Below are 19,380 nucleotides of genomic sequence, written 5' to 3'. Positions count from 1 at the left end.
GTCAAAAAGCACTCAGAATACAGAAGTTGTAAAAAGGTATAAGAGGGGTATAAAAGAAAAGGCAAAATATCTTCATGGCATCACAGGGAGACCTTGTACAGGTGAAAGGTAGTACTGTAATAGATATAGCAGGAAAAATACAGTGAAAAATTATACCTGACATGCTTCAACTTTGAAAAATATTTTAGAGCCTTAGAACAGGAAAAAAATGTTTCTCTTCTCTTCCCCCATTTTATGACTCTGGCTTCATGCCATGAGGGAATGGATGGTGTTGGCTTAAATGTCCCTGATCCCTAGAGGTTTCTTGGGGGTACAGTGTAGGCAGTTTGCTGAGCACATGGTGAAGGGTATCTAAACCTTGATCCTCCACTCCTTGCCATGTGTGACAGGTTCTCCTGTGCCAGGAGCTCCTTAGGCTCCTGTGAGTGTTGCTGTCCCTGTTGGAATTTGGAAGATTTCCTCCTTTGTCCATAACTGGTTTAGGTTGGTCCCCCGAGAAGAGCGAAGAGGGAATTGCCCAGTGGTGATTTACCTTGTGGATACTCTGGTGTTGGGACCCGTTCTCTGGTAGAGTAAAATAAGCTGGTTTTAACTGAAATGGACTTCAAGGAAGAGAAGGAGTGGGATTAGAATTTCTGGAATGTTGGCCTGAGAACAATAACGGGAGAGTTAGGGGCTCACAGTTTTCCTCCATAAAATGTAGAAGAACACAAAAGAAAGACGGTCTGAACTGGAAGAGGTGTTTCTGGGTAGATATAGGATAGATTTAACATAGTTAAATACTTTCCTGTGTATATTGTCTTCTTCCTACTTGAATAACCAGAGGTAACTTAATATAGAGTAGTGGAAAATGGGTGTCTCAGCAGGGGCTGGATTGCTCACTGGAAGGTACACATGTAGTATTTGCTGTTTAAAGAATGGTGGCATGGTGTTTTGCAATCTGCTATCAGAGGATAATATTTGTCCTGGTTTTTTTAAGAGTCTTAGCAAAAAAATGTTAAATGTCACTTTCTCCAGTAAGTAATTGGCAGTAAGTAGATGTAAGATTCCTGCTCTTAGAATAATCTTAAAATAGCCACTTTCTTGTTTTCCTGGTCTATATATGAAACAGGTGTATTAACATATTAATGATCAGATGTTATATTTAGCTCTACATTTTAAGAATCTTTAGCAATGTGGAAAAGGATGATTTGACAGGCTTAATTCAACACTGGGCAACAAATAAAGCTTATAATGAAATTAACATAAATCATTAGCATTAATCATTCAGCATTATTGATAGCCATATAAAGAAATGTATCACAGCCATGGAAGTAAAGAAGAGAAGAGCAATGTTTCTTGCCAGCTGTCCTGATGAGCTATGAGCCCATATGGTAGTGGTACTGGCTTTCCTTTCTAATTTTCCTCCTCTGCTTGAGCTGTCAGGAGCCCCTTTCTCCCCTTTTCTTTTTCCACAGACTGCAGAGATAGAAGCTATCTCATTTTTTTTGAAAATGCCAGCTTTTTAGAACAGGTCAGACTCCATCAACATCTGATTGTCACTAGCCATGTGACCAACATGAGCAAACTATCTCGGTGACAATTAACATGCAGTCTACATTCATCGTTTTCAATTTGGTAACCTTCACTTCTACTTAAACTTTCATCAGCTCCAAGACCGAGTAAGAGTTTTCCTCGTTGGGGGGAAAAAATATTCTTAAAGTAGCATTTGGAAATCCTTTACTGGGAAATGTGTGTATTTAAAATTTGATATGGAAAAAAATGAATAAATGCAGTTGTTCAGTCACTGTTCCCTGCGTAGCTTTTTTTTCTGCTTGTCTCTGCCCTCCCTCCGCACCCTCCAGTCCTCTGTGTGCCCATGCTCTTTCCCCCCCCAAAAGGTGAAAGAATTGAGGTTAAAATAATAAATACTGATACTACTGCTTGTGCTTGAAGCATTTGAGAATCTGAAATTACTCAGTCATTCTCATTTACCTGAAGCTCAGTGAAACATTAGGCAAACATGGGTTCTGGGACTAAGGAGCAGGACTGACAACATATCCCTAGAGCTAGAATCTCATAGGCACTGCATACTTTCTTCATAGTTTTGGCATTTTTTCAAGTGTTAGATAAATCTTCATGATCAGCAGGGCTCAGGCTCTGTGCTGTGAGAACATGAACCAAGTAGGTGCACTGGGGAGGTATCACAGAGTTAGAATCTTTGGATGGCAGTGACGAAAATTGCCTCCTTTCCCATTGTTTCATATTTTTACCTGCTCCTTTTCGTTTCTTCGTATGCTATGAGCAACTGAAATAATTCCGGTTCTCATGAGCATCTCCATTTTCCTAGTTAGAAGGTTGTAAAAAAAAGCTTCAAATCAAGGAAAATATGCACATAAAAGCAATGTTTACGTTTCCCTCAATTTTTCACATTTGTTTCTTTGTATTTACCTTTAAAATGTCCAAGCTAAAGGATAGTAAGGTTTTTTTGTTCTTAATTCAAGATTGCACAATATATAAGGGATGTGGTTAAGCACGGTCAGAGCATTGCATGATAGTACAGTACTGTCAGTTCTCCTTAAAATGCCTTTCTTTTTAAGTGTCTTGGTAAAAGGACCTGGTGTATTTAAATGTGTACTAAATTTAAGTTACTGGACTTTCTGCTGAATAATTAAATATCATTTTTCAAAGCAGAAGTTTCTGCCTTCTCTTGCCATAAAATAGTCTTCATTTCAAGTTAGTTACCTTCAGAAGAGCATAAAGAAAACAGGTGTTGAAGGAAACACGTATGAACACAGAGAAGAACCCATACTTTTGGTTGCTCTTGGGCAGTCATGTGTTCACCTCTTAAATTTGCATGGGGCCTTAATCTCCCATGTAGAAATACATACCATTCCCTTATGCTCAAAGTCAGTGTTGCAAGGGAGCATAACAGCGAGGACTGGTATCCTATAGCACAGTGAATAGATCCCTTAATTTCATGGTTTAAAAAATACTTGAGTTGACCTCAGTATAATTCCTATATTTTAGTCATTTAGGTGTCATGGCTCAGTAATCATTCATTAACTATAGTGCTTTTCAAATGAAGAACTGAGATGAAAATTTTTCTTAATGATGACAAGTGATGTAATTTAGTTTTATTCTTATATTATAGTGGTGCCCGCTAGCGCCGCTGTAGTTAAGGGTCTGTCAGTGGTTCCATTATAAACCCCTATTTTCAGAGGGTTTATAACTCAAAAATTGATTTTAGACTTAAAACTGCCACCCAAGGTCTAAGTCCTGGATCTTGTTTTTATATACAAATTGGCATTTTGGGGAGAAGAGGAGGAAAGGTTAATGGTTACTCAAATATAAGAACAAGATTGAGGGTTTTCTCTTTTAGATTTGTATTTGTGCTTCTATCATACTAAAAACCGCTTCATCTCAACACCAAGAAAAAAGGCCACTATCAAGTACTTTATGACCAAAGAAGGGCTGCAGATCTTATTAAGCACAGTGTAAGAATTGAATTGGGCTGAGGCTTGTAAAGGCAGGTCCATGGCTTTGAAAATCCCATGACATTTGATCAGGGGTCGAAATCTCTTTGAGAGTAGTTATTTAGGAAACTGGGGGAGCCATGAATCAAGGCCTCTCCCTCCTCCACAGATGTGCTGTTTTGCCTTGTGCCATCCAGAAGCTGCAACAAAACTGGTACTAATATTATAAAGGCAATTTTCAAAGGAGTGTAAGGTACTTATCAGGCCCTAAATAGCATCTCTGGAACTGAGAATAGAAAAGTAAATATACAGCAGTGGCTCGCTAAAAGCTCATGGGAGGGAAGGAGAATGAGTTGGTTCCGAGCTGGAACAAAATGAGGACTGTCCTGGTGGAAATGGGAACTCCAGCAAGGAAACCTCTGTGACTTGGCATGTAGGGGTTGGCTGATGAGAGGAGGGAAAGAGGGGTCAGGAATTGCTCAGGACTCCTTGGAAAAGGGGGATCTACATGTTGAGAGCATCCCAGGCAAAATGCTACTCAGCTCCTTCTGATTTGTTTCTAGAACTACACTTCTGAGCTGCAAGGAAACAGAGATGATCAGCTTTAAAGCTGTCTTTTTCTTGGAAATGGTAGTGATGCCTCACTAGAATTATGCTGTTAAAACTAATAATAAATTTAAAATAATGCCAAAGAAATGGTGGTGTTATCATATGTTTACTTTGGCTTACCTGATGGTCAAATCTTATTCTGTGAGTCTTTAAATATTGCCTCATAAGCATTAGAATTTAATAAGTGGAACTGGAATTTGGAAATAGGAAGGTCTTGTATTTTTATGCAAGATTTGCATCGGATTCTGGAGTATAATTGAATTTATAGTATAGGCTCACCACAGATGCATGTGTATTTTCTTATCATGTAAGAAACAAAAGAACTAAACTAAAAAAACCAAATAGTTGATTTTAATTCTTCTCAAACAGAATTAATTGTTCTGTATGTATTGGAATTATTTATGATCAATGGTCCTGGTTTTTGTTTCCAGCCGAGGTCAGCTGTCAGAGATGTTGCTCTCAGTTGTAGATGGAAATATGAGAATTGGCAGCTAAGTATGCATCTCTCTCTCCGAAGAGAAAAAGAAGCATGATAGATTTTGAGAATGTAAAGTTTCGAAGCTGTTTTGTATTTTAGAGAGACAATGTGGTGGATTGTCTAAACCAATGTCCCTCAAGCAGACCTATCTGTTTAAATACCCACAGTTATCCCATGGAGACAGTTGATCCTTTTGATGTTTAGTAGCAATAATTTTTTTACTCTTTTCTCGTAATGACAGAATGAAAGTCTTCAAGATAGTCACATAAATGTTAAAAGTTGTTTTTCAATAGTTAATAATAGAACCCCTCTCACTAGATCCAAAGGTATCAACACCCAAGAAAAAAGAATGTGTTTTAATCTCATTCTCCTCTCTAAGAGACATTGGCGATATTCCTTGTTTCTCCTGACAGCTTCTGGCATCTCGCCCATTTCAATGTACTGTGCTGCAGTGAGGATACATTTCTCTGCAGATGTGTAGAAGCTGGATATTTTAGGAGACCTGTTTGGTGCTATATCATGTATAAATGCAGACCCGTGTATGGGTCTTGCATTAGAGGAAGGAGAAGAATAAAACTTCATCTCCTATTCCTGATCCATGGCCAACTCTGCCTCCTTGGCTACCCATGCTGGGCTGTCTGCAGATCTGAGGGAATGCTTCGACTGGAGAAGAGGGGTAATATGTGGGAGACCAGTTCAGGACTGGTGGTTTAAAGCAGATCTAGTTGTGTAGTGATAGATGTTAATGTAAATTTCGTTTTACCTTTATTTTCTTTAAATTTCAGTTATTTATAAACCATGGAATTTAATGGAACACTTGCTGCTAGTGTGGGTTATGGCTTTGTGAGCAGGTGTGTGCTGAAGCAGTGTATTATACACTTAGACTATGAGTTTTACTGTGTATTTTAAAAAATATATATTTAAAATTACTGTATTTCTTGCACTGAAAACTTCCATTTGAAATGTTTTGTGTTTTCCAGAATGTGATTAACACTGAAAGGATTGTAATTTCATGTTGTACCTAGCAGAACTAAATTTAAGATGCAGAATGGTATCTCCTTTCTCAGATGGAATTATGAAGGTTAAAATGGAACACAGCTCTTAATTCACCATAGCTTGCCAACTTTCAATACTGGCATGGAATTTTGATGGAATAAAATTATAAACTTGCAATTATTTTTTTGTTATTGACGAGAAAATATTTGTTCACTTAAAGCTGTTTTAAAATGAAGAATATTTTTTTTTACTGTCTGTCACTGTGTTTTCAATTAACCTCATTATTTTAAAAAAAGGACATTTAGTAAAATATCTGTTCCAAAGGATGATATCATTGTATCTTACTTTTCTGTTAGGATAGTTGTGGTAATAGCTAAAAAATTTGCAAGGTTATGGAAGTAGTACATCAAAAGTAATTTTTGGGTAAGTTCTGCTAACTCTTGAATAAGTTATACAGTATAGAATAACACTAAATTTGCCAAAGAGTTTGTAACTAAACAGCCACCCAAAGATGCTGCCTGATGATTGTTTTTATCATAAAGGTAATAATGTTGTTTTTCTTTTCTGGGAAAATGGATATTTAATTTTTTATTATTTTTAAACCAGCCCTAGTATGCAGGCAATACAACTGACTGATATACAGATGTGTGTAGATATTTGCCAGCTTGAGTTTTCTGTAAGTGCAAGCAAAGATCTGCCCACTGAAATCTTCAGTACATGTGTAAGCAGAGATTTGCTTCTTCAGGTGTATGTGTAGGATCTTTGAACACCTGCTGGGTAAGAAGGGGTTCAGTGCTGATGGCAGCAAACTTCTGACTGCTGAGCACTATCTGAGCTGTCCCTTCATTGTTATACTTAGGGATTTCACAAACACTCACTCTGTTTATGAAACACTTGGCAGGTTGTGGGAATATCCACCTAGACAGGGATGATACCATGACACTGAGGCACATCCCAGCTTGTGAGAGTGATACATTTAAATATTTGGCATATTTGAATGAATCTTGATCACTGATTCATGTCTTGCTATCTGGTTAAAACTAGAGTGGAAGATCAGGACAGGATGATACCACAGAAGCTGCGCCTTTTTTTTGGGTTTTGGTTTACTTTAAGGACGCATGTATTTCCCTAAGGACCTGGTTTTTGTTGTAGGCAATGTAATTAATTATATCGTGTAATCAGATACATTTTCCATTTAGAGACTGTGAGAAGGTTGTATTGAGGAAAACGAGGTGTCTTAATTTGTCTGTTCTTATTTCCAGCCATTTGCATATGTGCAAGCAGCAGGAATTGTGCTGGCTGGGCAGGTGACCTGCAGTACCAGTGGTGATTATAGATGATGCTTCTCTTCTTGCATATTTAGGTTTGATCAATTCTCTTCTGTGCTCTTCTACTGAAAAAAGGTATTGACTTCTTCATGATCTGACTTCAGTGCCCACCAAATCTATTTGCTCAGGGATAGGTACCTGCCAAGGAGCATGTTTCAGTGGTTTTCTGTAAGCAGCATTAGCGGCTTCCCAGTTCCTAATTCACTTTTTGGTGCTGTTCCTGTGTGATGTCGGTGTGATTTGAGAGCCATCCATCTGAGATCATCACTGCTTTGAAATCAACAAAAACAGTGTTTAAAAATGCTGCCATCCACTTGTTGGATCAAGTGAGGTATTGGCATAATAATTTCTATATTAAGGTCTTAATTTGCTCCTTCCTAAAACTCAAAAAAAATTGTTGACAAAATAAATGCATTTTAGGGCATAGCATGAAGTCACTGTTTTCCTTGAGAATTTAGGAAGTGTAGAGAGTAAGGACTAGCACTAGTGATTGGAGGAAGGTGTTATCCTTAGTTGACTGCTTTTCTAGTTTGCACTATGTGAAATTGATGTTGACAAAACATTCTTTGAAAAATGTCATAAGGTGCTTTGTGTTGCAGACATATTCTGCTTTTGTCTTGTTAATCTAAAACCAGCATAAAGAATAGGCAAGGCTTACTACCCTGTGTCCCACCTGTTGTGTGGTGTTTAAGCAGACCCAAAATGTGCCATTACAGTCACCCAGGAGCACGTGTATCCTTTAAAGATACTAGGAATGAATCACGGAGTTGTGAGTTACGGGAATTGAGTACTCACACTTATGTTAAATGCAAAAGTTTATCACTGCATGTGTAGTCTGGTGGGAATAAACAATAGTATCTACTCAGTGAATGCATTTGTGCTCTGGACCTTTCCTAATTATCAAACTGAATCAGCAATTTAAGATTCAATAGTAAAGATGTCCAAATATTCAGCTACCTGCTACCTGCTTCTACACATGGGTAACACCAAAAAACATGTGCTTTTCAGTGGCAAAATCACTGGAGAAGAAAAGCCTTTTTTTTATTTTTCTTAAGGTTTAAAACCTCCAGGGCAGTTAGATAACCATGTTTTTCATTGAACTGTGTCTTTTTGAAATTCACAAGCCTGACATGTCATTGGCATGACGTGTCTCAGTCCGTTACACAGAAATGCCACATTACACTGTGTGACGTGACAGGCTGACAAAAAAGGACACGACGCACCAGCCCAATGGGATGTCAAGCCTGAGAAATTTAAGCCATGCTGTTGTTTAAAAAAGCACAGAGCAGCAAGGGGGGCACACTCCATGCTGATATCCAGTACTGTTGGATTTTACACTTTCTAAAGGTTTTCTTGGTTCTGTCAGGCTTCCTTCTTGTGTTTGATAATAAATCATGTAAATCCAAGTCTCTGCTTTTGTATGTTTTATCTTGTGACACAGTCTTGAGTTCCTCCAGAATCCTTGGCAAACCTTTGCAGAAATCCTATAGACTTGGAGTGGTTGTGACATGGGGATCTGATTTCCAGAAGTGCTTTGCTCTACGTTTGGGATTGCTGCAAGCATAAACAAGGATTGTTCAAAGATCACAGTGATAACATGACATGCTGTAAGTCACAGTTCAAAATCTGTGAAGGGTTTTAAAAATTCTTTATGCTTCTGAAGAAAGTCTAGATAGAAGAAGTCTATCCAGGAGAGGACAAATGGAAGGATGGGAGAGCTTAAATGAATTAAAAGATCATTAAGAGACAAGTTTTTTTTTTCTGGAAAATGCTTTCCCTTGATACTTGTTTTCTTTAAGTAGCAGCAAAAGTATTTCAACAGTCTCTAAAGAGTTTAAGAACAATATACTTAATTACTGTGAGTAATTTCAGAGCTAATTAATGTGATAAATCTCTATAGTGAAATATTCTTAGTCAACGTGAAATAGATTGAAGTCAGTGCAGATGTATCTTCCAGTTAATTTTACATTTGTTGTGGAGTGGTGAAAATAAGCATAAGGCATATGTACACATCTTAGTTCGGAATTTGAATATTTGGGGTTGCATCATGTATGTATGCTTTTTATGCAGTCATTTATGTGCAGACTTTGGCATGGATTTTTTAAATAGGTTGCAATAATGGGTTGATTTAAAATAGACAAATTTAGTATTCTTAAAAATCTGGCATGATTGTTCATCTATTAAAAAAATAAGTTACTTAAAGGCAAAGAGTGCAAGAAATAAATTGCTGCATACATTTTTGTGAGTTTCTTTGTATTTTATGCATTGTAAAAGTTTTATATAGAGATAATCTAAAATTAAGTTTGCTTCGTCTCAGTTTCTAAACATATGGAATGAACCTGTACTACAAGAGCATAAATCAGCTAAAATACACTTTTGTAATGTTAGTGGGAGTGCTTCTGTAATTCCTGGTGCTAAACAATATCCTTCTCTCATCAGTATGCTTGGAACTGATGAAAGAAGTTGGTCTGTAAGTGCAAATTCTGCTTTGCAGAATAATTTCCCATCTTTTTGCAAATAGACTTTCCTGAAATACGATTGGTTTCTGTTTATGTACAGCTTTTGCCTTGACTTAGGTGTACTTTGGCTTGTGTCCAAGAATATATTCTTTTTTTTCGTGAGAATTCTGGTTCTAGCTTAAGCCAGCAGTGCTGTAGAGAATCTTTTTCTCTTCCCAAAATGTTCATACCCATCTCCTAAGACACGGATACAGTGTGTGAATAATTGTCCATGGCAGGTCCCTCTGACTTTCCAAACCTTTATTTCCCTGTGTGAGGGCAGGCAAAGCATCTGAGGTTGTGTCCTGTGGATGTCTGACTTCATCTGGTACTGAGGTCTCAAACTACCTCTAGGCCATCTTGTACCGATGGCCACTGTGAGAATAATGAAGTATAACATCAAAAAAAGGGGCTTGAGCAGCAAATGCTTTCCCTTTTTCCCCAGGGAACAGGGGAGAAACTTGAGAAGGGAAGCAGAGGCCAGGAAGGAGTACCATGAGATGTCATTGCCAAGCAGAGCAATGGAGGTTTGGTACCTGCACTGCCTCTTTACCACTGCATCAAAAAATTAGTGACTGCAGACTGGAATTACCTGTTCTGTCAGCTGAGGGCCAGCATTTTGGGGAGGGAGTAATCTTTACACAAATGCAGGCATGCATAGATTTTGACACGTGGAACTGTAATATATAAAGCAGTGTGCAATTTCAGCAGAGAGAGGTGTAAAAGGTAGTTGTAGAATTGTAAGGTCTGGCTAACCAGCACTACCTAAATTGTTTAGCTTGTCTGTTTGCTGCAAAAGCATCTAGGTTCTGTGGCTGAACTTGAGACCACCAAACTAAGGTCAGGAGCTCAGACTTTCTGCAATTACTTCTGCATAACGTGGCTATTAAGGCTTGCCTGTGCAGCTTCTACTATGGGACCTCTGGGGAGAAGGCTTCAAAATTAAGTTCAAAGCTATTAAAATTATTTTTTAAAGACTTTGTGCATGCAGGCTCATGTGGTAGTGCACCTATGTTACACAGTCATTGAGAAATGAGACAACTATACAGGTATCCTGTATTTTTCAAATGGAAGTAATAACTGATGTCCCTGTATTTCTGAAGCTGGACTTTCAAACGTGACTGTTTTTATCCAGATTCAGTTCTGCCATTCTCAACTCCCGGGTGTAACTCAGCCTTAGAGCATAATGAACCTATTAGTATTTTATGAATTGAACTCTTTTTCTCTTGGGGGAGGAAGGGCCTCCTGAGTATGTTAAGCAAAGCAGAATTCATGTGAATCATATGGCTGAATTACAGTACGTCTACTTATGCCCTTGAACTTTATGATCTGCTGCAAAAGACACGAACATTTGAAAAGGTATGATCTGAGATCAGCACTCAATATGTCAAACGTTAATTAAAGCTTACGAAATGTAAGTTTGTTATTGAAACAAAGAGAAACACAGAACAGAGTCTGCTGGAACCCAGGTCCCTGAGATATTCAGGAATTCTGCTTTGAGAATCTTAAAATCACCTCCCAAAATACATTTCCTAAACGTTCTCTGGTGTTTTCAACTTCTGTATTTTGAATTCTGTTTGGAGAGTCCAGACTCTCTCTACCTTTAAGTTTTATGTTGCCATGTATTCCTGAAGCACAAGAAGGATTTGAAACTATAAAGCCTAATGAAACTGCTTTGGATTTTTAGCTTTAATGAACAAGACTTCTTTCAAGGCTGATATGGTGTAGGTTAGCTTGATATGTTTTGGTTTGTTTTTTTTTTTCTTAAAGGTGTGGGTGTTAGTTGTTTCTCCCCCAACCCCCTGTGTTTGTTTGTTTGTGTTTTTTTTGTTTGGTTGGTTTTTGGTGTTGTGTTTTTTTTTTTTTTTTTTTTTTTTTGTATGTGTGTTTTGGGGTGGGTTTTTTTTATGGCCAAGTAAAATTCACCACAGCTGCTTTGGTAGAGGCTGTGCTCTTTTGAGGACTTTGCTTTTTAGCCATATCCTTTTTGTTATTGTATTTTGAGGCATAAGATATACTTGGGGGGTTTTGCCTGTGACTTTTGGAATCTTAACATTTAAAAAAAAAAAGTGTTCTTGGGTTTGGAGGACTGATTTTTTTTTTTTTTTTCCAGAGCCTTTAGCCTCAGCTTTTGTTTACACAACATTATTCATGTAATTTGCAGATGCAAATGGTAATAAACGTTTTTTGCTGGACAAAGCTTAGAATTTGTGCTCTCATTCACATAATAGTGCAGCACATGAACTGAGTGGCTCCAAATTCTGCTTGAGTAGAAGCCTGGTAAAGCACAGGAACTCTAAAAGTGCACGTATGTTTTCTTAAATCTGCACAACACGATCCGCTGTGAAGACAGCATTCAGCTGCATTTGCTCAGAGAGCACACTGATAGACAGATGGGCTTAGAGAACAGAAGTGACAAATGTCATAAATTTCTCTTAAAGAAAAGTGCTATCGTTTCTGCTACTTGCTTACATATGTTTTCAAGCATGACTGTCTTAAGTGTTGCTAAGTTACATCGCACTGATAATTCAGTTGCACCTTGGGGCTTTCAAGAAAGGGTTAAATTCTACAAGAATTCTGTTACTCTGAGTTTTCCTACTGATTCATGCTCAGCTAATGCAGTCAAAGCAAGATTGTTCACGTGACCCTACTCACTGGACAGATAATTACACTCTGAAAGAATACAGGTTGTCATGGTTTGTTTGGTCTGTTTGGGTTTTTTTCAGTTTTTAATTGGAGCACATTGCTGTGAGTGTTGTCTATTTTCAAAAGGTTTTTCTGAGCACAAGTATAAACAGGCCTTTTCTTAGATTGTTCTCACTTGCTATGAACTCCTCCTAGCTCAGGAAGTTGATCACTTCTGTCCTGACAGGGTTCCCAGAGAGCGTTGTAAAATATGCTAATAGTAGCTTGCCTACCCAATTGTATCTGCTCTGGCTTTCCTTTGTTAGAATCCCCTCCTTTATTAGAGGAGACCTTGTTCAAAAGAAAAATAAAACAACAAAGAAACACCTCCCTTGTGTTATCTTCCATTTCATAACCTCAAATGTTAACAATTGAATTTCTCTTGAGCTCATAAACCACCTGACCAAGAGCTGCCTCCTGCAATGTAGGAGGGGAGAAAACAATGAAGCTGTCCTAAAATGAATTTTCCTTCAGGAAAGATCAGGTGGAAGGTTACCCAGGCTGGCTGAACTTACTCAAGGCTTCTGCTGGCTACCACTTCCGAATGAAGGTTTGGGATTATGCAGCTGCACGTGTGTGTACTCACTCTGGTCGTGTTTAAAGTAGGGTTCACATCTTGAACTGTCTGGCTGTTTGTTCACCCCTGAGCCTGTAAACTTGTGCTTGATGTGATGGATCTTCCTATTCAGACTGAGGAGTACGTTAACTTTTCAAACTGAAAAATATTTTCTTCATCTGACTAGGAGTGTTTACTGCGTTTTTAGAGTTGGTTTGATGGGAACTGTAGATAAATGCCCACCTAAACCAAGTGACACCCAGGGAATGTTATGTGTTCAGGCGGTTGAGCTGTGACAAGTGAAAATGGGAATTATTTCCCTTTCCTTTGCCTGAAGCATACACAGGTAAAACAACCAGATTAGATGCTTTTTGTGATCATTCCCCCTTTGTTTCTTCAGTGAACAGTACCTTAAGGGTGTAGTGTCTCTTGAATGTGTACAACTTCCAAAGGAGATAATGTAGGATACTTTGACTAGGCTCTCAAATTTATGATTAAATACTAATGTTAGTGTAGCCTGTACAATTTCTTTTCAAATGTATAGTGCATGATTTTGACATTGATTTGTCACATAGTAGAGAATTGGAAGAAAAAGAGCATTTGTTAGTATGTTTTGGAATCAATTTTTTGAACAATTTTGAAACTAAAGTGTGGTCAGATAATTACTCCTAACCTTTGAAGCATTGCCAGGCAGAATGTTATATTACTTAGGGCAGGAATAGTTTTAAGAAGGAATCCAGGGGCTTTCCATAGCTATTTACTGATGACAAAAGATAACTGAAAGATGGAAAACTGTAAATGTGCAGAAAATGTGTTCAAATACAATCCTCATGGGCATCTTCTTTCTCTTAGATATGTTCTTATGGTATTATATGCAATGTATGATATCCTGTGGGATAATTAACAGCCCTAATGTGCTGGGAATAACCAAATTACCTGGTCCTGCATGGCTGTGATGTAGGTAGTGCAAGATGTTTGCAGTCCTTGCAAGGGAAATATATTAAATGTAGACTGTTTCTCATTTTAGGTGTGGTGTTCACTGGGGTTTTTTCTCAGTAAAAGAGAGTACTGGCTAGAAGGTAACAGTAGTGGACCTTGGTGTAAGTTAATTGTACCTTCTGCTCAGATGCTGTCTGCATGGGTAGCTCTGAGCTTTTCTGGCCAGTGTAAAACTTGTATTTTCTTTTTTTCTTTTTTTTTTTTTTTTTTTTTTTTTGGTTGGGTTTTTTTGTTGTTGTGCAAGTGTGGAAGGCAAAAAGCTCAGGCGATGACATTACTGTCACCTGCTTAAAACAGTATGAAGTTCTTCAAGAATCGGCATAATCTCCAGGGCTCACTGTTTTCCATGAAACCATTTATTTCAGTCAAAATACTTCATGTTCTTCTCTACACAGACATTTCAAGAAAAGTTAAAAACATGCCATTTTAAAGGGAAACCTTACCTTTCTTTGCAGATATACCTTCTTTTAAGTAGACTGTGCCGTTGTGGAATGAAACCACAGACCTTATTAGGCACATATGATTCCCATGGAAGGTAAATAAGCTGAGATGCTTCTAATAAAAGTTGTAATTGAAACTGTTTTAAATTGGTGAACAAGACTTTTTGTTCACCTTCTTGATTTTTAATTCATTATTTTATCTAGCATCTTCCCCAGTAACCTACCCTTTAATTCTGTTTAAATTAAAACTAAGATAATGTCTCCCTTTTAAAATTTTTTTCCTGCTTTGTTTTCTTTTATTTTATATGTGTGATTTGCCCTCTCAGAGCAAGGGGAAGCAATCTTGCCCATCTGCTTGTAAAAGCATGATGAATCTTTTGAATATGCGAACGTAAGATCTGTTGTTCAAGATGTCATGTTTTTCCTTCTGTTGTTAGCTGGGAGACAACACGGAATACCCTGATTTACCTGTGTAATCCCAGTGTGTCTCAGGTGCCAGGACTTGCTGTTGAGATCAGCATGTCTCCTGTCAGAAATGGTTGGAGTGAGACAGGGACGGAACGACCACTGGGCGCAAAAAGCTACAGAGGTCAGGTTTCAAGGACAGCCAGCGTGGCAGTGATGTGGCAGTGACAAGTTGTCAAGCGAGCAAATATGAAAGCAGGGTTGGGAGGGAGGGAGAAGGAAAAAAATCTTGTCATTCCTGATGAAATATTCAGTGTAGCAGGTAGAAATGGGCTGAATGGGTTGCACTCATGAGTTTGGGGATTCCTTGCAGTGGAGAGGTGTCCCAGGGTTGTGAATGGTCTCTACTGCCCTGATGGCTCTCCACAAGAGATTCCCAGCATAAATTGCCTGCTTTAAATTTTTGATTAAATATTGCACTCCTGTTTATAGGAGTAGCAACAACAGGCTTGGGCCAGACACCTTTTAGAGCCCTAAACTGCTGGTAAGTCATCTGTATAGATCCTTGAGTTGCTATGGAGTGATGTGTTGCGGAGAAATTTGGAAGGAAAACTGAAATAATGATGCCAGTTCTGAATGATCATAAATAATCATCATTAAAAACTCTGCTGTGTAATTTTGTTGGTTTGTTTTCAGACACTTTTCATTTTATTTTGAATTTTTCATATTGCATTGAGTTGAAACACTTCTGTTTGTAGTTCTGTGTATTCCATAGTATATGAGATAAAAGCATACTTTATTTGTCCCTGAAACAGACCGCAGTAATATGGTGACTTTTATCTCCTGGCATATTTGCAGAGTTCTTGATACCAGTTTTCTTAATGGTAAGAGCTTTTCACTACATGCACATTATTCCTTGGATCAGTAAGACTTTCCCCAGCCTGCATGTGTACATGCACACTAACCCTGCATGTATATGCAGAATAAATGTTAATTTAAGATTGATTAGTGTCATCTCATTAAGAATAAATACTGCAAGAAGTGTGTCGTGATTCCCAGTGAAGTCCTTGAAGAGCTTGCTGTAATATGAGGAAAAATGGTGTATTCCTCTGCTGCAAGTATGCCTGCATGTTCTGTTGCTATGTGGGATTCAGCAATTTAGCAATCATAGTTTTTTGTTAATGTGCACAATTGTTCTTAAATTAGTAAATATGATCCAATGCTTTATTGTGGATATACATGGAAAAATGCTTCAAATATGTCTTGTGTTTTAAATTTCTTCAGGGTGTGCTTTTAACTGCCATCAGTTACTTTTTAAGTTTAACTTTTCATTTCTTTACATGAGGGAGCAGCTATATATTGACAACTAGTGATGCTGAAGGGAGAAATAGAAGGTTCTCTTTACTGTCCTACTCTCTTCTTTCTATCTAAAACAATTTAATTATTTTTTAATTCATCTGCAGCTGCTTAGGTTATAGTTGTGGTAGTGGAAGGGATAGAAAGAATAAAACCAGCCTAAATCCATAGTCAGTAAGTCAGTATTTAAAAATGGATAAATATTACTTTTTAGCCTTACAGAAATAGGCTTTAGTTGCTTGAGAAACATATATGGAAGGAAAAATTCCTGAGGCAAAATGGTCTTGGAATGAAAAGAGAAAACAAGTTTAAATGAAAACAAAGCTATGAAAATGTTTAATGATTCAATGTGGATTTGTCTTATGAAAGAGCAATATAGCTAAAGAATAACCTTAATAATTTAAATATAAAAACAGACACAAGAAAAATGACAGGAGTCAGTGTGCAGAGTGAATGAGAGGAGCTTGCATGGGGCCTGTCAGCTGGGATCTCATCCACCTGAGGGCTGGGGAGCATCAGCATCTTTGCCACAGCAATGCTTGAACAACCGCGCTCGCAGCCAAATCACCGCGTCTGTCTTGCTGCGGATTTTTGGCAGTGGATTCTTGGAGTTGCAAGCTGGCTCTCACACTGCCATGTGCTCTCACTCCCTGCTGATGCATGCTGCAGGTGATAACACAAAGATACCAAAGACTTTTCAGTCAGTCTCCCTCTCCAGAGCTCCATGGCTTCCAAGTAAAACAAAAAAAATCCAAAGTACAACAGAGGTTTTTGAGGTGGACTAGAGCAAAAGACCCCAAATGATAAATGTTGAAATCCAGCAGAGAAGTTGTTCAATACTGATAACCTGGGTGTGTGATATGTTCTTTTCTCAGCATCAAGTTAGCCTGTAGTGCCTGAAGTGCCTGTAAAAGAGAATTTGGACTCTGATTTTTAAAAAGCAGGTTTCTAGCTTTTTTTACTTGTCAAGTTTCCTTGGAAATATAAACTCATGCTTCCCATTAATTGGAAGACCTTTTCAGTTACCCCATTATGAAATATGAAATTTTTCATTTCTAGATAAAAGGAATTGCGAAGGACACTCACCTCCTGCTTCAGAGGACTGCTCTGCCCTTTGTACCCCCTCTATTTCACTGATTGTTTAGGCATCCTGTAGGAAGTTGTACATTTGTGTATATTCCTTAAAAATTGTGAGAGCTACCCATTAGTTATGACTTACACGTGCACTAATTGACCACATAATTTTTGCTTTTAGAAGCGCTGAAATTGATTTTTTTTTTTTTAAATTTAACATTCAGAGCCTTTACACAGTCTCATTACATACTAGGGGATGTGGTGTAGTCTCTGGTTTTATCTGAGAGTTAATGTGCTTCCAGTTTTGTTAGTTTGGCTCCTGCTGAGGAACAGTTGAGTACCTGCAGTTTTCAGACACTCGTTCCTGAGGGGTCTTGCTGTCGCCGATCTTCACCTTGTGAAGACTGTGCTCACAAACTTCTTTTTCTATGAATAAGTGATAAAGTGCCAGTCAGTGCTGTCTTTAGGGTCGCTTTGGAATTCAGTTTTCTGAAAGATGGCCAGTAAGGGATATTTTCATTCATATGGGAATGAAAAGTTGCTGCAGCAATCTCATGTGTATTTCTCCTGTGTCTGATGCAAGCCAAAATACTGGGAGAGACAGAAAACTCTGCTTGTCTGTAGCCTCTTTACTTCTCTCTTTTTAGAAATCATGAATGTTTTGCCACCTTGTGAGTTTTACCTGGGAGAACTTCCAACTCCTACCCAGTGTCTGTGTACATTACACAGTGACTGCTCTGGCCTTTGTGTGGAGAAGCACAGCAGTGATTGTTTTGCATAATCTCCATAATTTCCTTATTTTAAGGCTCTGACTTGGTCAAGTATTTAAGCACATGCTCACTTATGGCTGTTTTGCTTCACATCAATGAGTTTGTTTTGTTTTGGTTTTTTTAACACAGCTAAGAAAGAAATCAGAGGCCTCTAAAAATCTAAATATAAGTCTGTAGGGAATTTAGAAAAACTATCATTTCACCAAATCCTGTTATTGCTCAGGGAAATCTTGTTTGAGTCATGTCTTACAGAAAAACACCTTGCAGGTAATGTGTGTTCTGGCTTGCCAAGCTGGTTAAAAAAATCTTTCCTTGTCTGCACTGTAACATTCAGTAGTGTGTATTAGTAATAGAATAAAATGAAAAATGTATTTCTGTAACACTGTCATCTCTCTCTCTGACATGCATCTTGAGATGATTTGCAAATGCTCAGTTGTGTAAGTGGCTTACAGAGGAAAATCAGTTAGCCTCTAATATTATGGTGATGCATGGCCAGTTGCTTGAACCCATTAATGAACTAATCTCTGATACTCTAGTAAATGTTATTCTTGCTCTTGGATACTGCATTTGTTTCAGGTAAAATCAAAATTTAAAAAAAGACAGAATTTTAAATGGATTATGGCCCTTATCCTATCTTTTTTTCATAGGTACATTGAGAGAAATTAGGAAGCTTGCTGTCCAAAGCAAAATGCTGTATCCCTACTTTTTTTTTTCCATGCTAAAGCAAGGTTAGGTAAAATCTTCACTTTGCTTTTGGCTGACCACTGAAGCTAAATAGCATCCTCTACACACAGAGCAACCTTTTAAAACAATATACCAGGACACTTGTATTAAGCACAAGGTAATTTTTCTTTATTTCCCTTTCTATCATCACTGATTATGAAAATAGTTTTGTGTAAGTACAGATTCTCTCTCCCTTATAATCAGCTACCTCCTGCCTGATTCCTTAATTAATGACATAATTCAGTGTTCTGGACATCACAATCACTTCCAGGGTAGTGAAATATGATCAGAGCTGCCTGGAATGTGTGTAGCAAACCCCCCAAGCGAAGGTCGTGCCTCTGTTGTGTTTTCCTATCCACAGAAAAAAATATGCTCTCAGTCTGGATGATTTTCATTTCTAGATTAAAGAAAGAACAATTGAAAATCTCTGGAGAGAGAGAATAAGTATAAAACTTCCTAGGAACAGAAAAAACTCTGGTAATCTTCCTTAAGCTGTCTCAGAAGTCTGATTCTGAGTGCCTGGTAGCACTGCCCACTGCAGAGTGTGGTACAGAGGTGGGGAATTAAATCTCAACGTGTCACTTGTCTCATTTTTGGTAGTTTTTTTTTCTTTTTTGAATCTGACAGGCCAGGACTGAGAAGTTCCTGTATGTTTCACTTTGCAGTGGCAAACCATTTATCTGCAGGTCTGTCTGTCACGGTTTAACCTCGGCTCAGCACCACCCAACTGCTCCCTCCCTGCCCAGCTGGTGGGATGGGGAAAGATGTAGAGAACAGTAGAATTGAGAGAACTCATGGGTTGGCATAAAGATAGTGTAATGGGTAAAGTAAAAGCTATACACACAAGCAAAGCAAGGAATCCGTGGTCTAGTTCCCATGGGCAGCAGGCAGGTGTTCAGCCTTCTCCAGGAAATCTGGGCCCTATCCCACACAGCAGTGACTTGGGAAGGCAAACCCAATCCTTCCCATCCTGTCCCCTCTCTCCATTGCCTCCTTCCCTCATGTTTC

The sequence above is a fragment of the Corvus kubaryi genome, unplaced genomic scaffold (genome assembly GCF_017639235.1).
Source record: "Corvus kubaryi isolate FWS band 111438036 unplaced genomic scaffold, C.kubaryi_AGA036_p1.0 37300, whole genome shotgun sequence".
NCBI classification, from domain to species: Eukaryota; Metazoa; Chordata; class Aves; order Passeriformes; family Corvidae; genus Corvus; species Corvus kubaryi.
Note: the sequence above shows the minus strand (reverse complement) of the source record.